Genomic DNA, 1,074 nt, shown 5'->3' with positions numbered 1-1,074 from the left:
CGTGCACTGATCCTGTTGGCTTCATTGCCAAATAGCTGGGAAGCTATGAGAATGGCTGTCAGTAATTCTGCAGGTAAATCTAAATTGAAATTTGAAGATATTCGTGATTTGACTCTTGTTGAAGAGGCGGGCAGGAAAGATTCTGGCAAAATCTCAGGTTCGAGTTCAGTACTGAATGTTGATTCCAGAGGGAGATCACACGACAGGAACTCAAACAGAGGAAGGTCAAAATCAAAGCATAGAAGCAAGAACAAGTCAAAGCCTGGTCAGCAAACAACCTGCTGGAATTGTGGCAAAACTGACCACATAAAGAAGAACTGTAAAAATCCTAAGAAGACGGAGAACGTCAGTGCTAACGATGTAACTGAAGAAGTGCAGGATGCGCTATTGCTTGCAGTTCATAACTCTGTTGACGACTGGATTCTGGACTCGGGGGCTTCTTTTCACACATCTTCTCACCGAGAATTAATGAGAAACTATGTTTCATGTGACTTTGGGAAAGTGTACCTGGCTGATGGAGCAGCTTTGAACGTAGTGGGGATGGAAGATGTTGAAATCGCACTCCCTAACAGAAACAAATAGATCCTGCAAAAGGTTAGACACATTCCTGAACTGAAAAAAAACCACATATCTGTTGGGCAGCTTGATGAGGGAGGCCATTCAGTAGTGTTCTATGATAACACCTGCAAGGTTACTAAAGGAGCACTGGTACTGACTCGGGGTAAGAAGACTCGTACGCTATATATGACAACGGGTCTAATTAATAATGTTGATACCACAGTTGCAGAGAATACAACAGACATGTGGCATTGCAGACTTAGACATATGAGTTAGAGAGGTATGAAAGAGCTTCAGTCCAAAGGCAAGTTACCAGAACTGAAGTCCATTGATTTTGGCATGTATGAAAGTTGCATCATGGGGAAGCAGAAGAAGGTCAGTTTCCTGAAAGGTGGCAGGATGCCAAATGCAGGAAAACTAGAACTGATACACACTGATGTGTGGGGGCCTTCCCTAGTTGCATCTCTTGGAGGCTCTTGTTTTTACTTCACATTCATAGATGACCACAGCAGAAAG

This window comes from Phalaenopsis equestris, unplaced genomic scaffold (assembly GCF_001263595.1).
Source record: "Phalaenopsis equestris unplaced genomic scaffold, ASM126359v1 Scaffold000219, whole genome shotgun sequence".
In the NCBI taxonomy this organism is placed as follows: Eukaryota; Viridiplantae; Streptophyta; class Magnoliopsida; order Asparagales; family Orchidaceae; genus Phalaenopsis; species Phalaenopsis equestris.
This window is presented reverse-complemented; position numbering follows the sequence as displayed.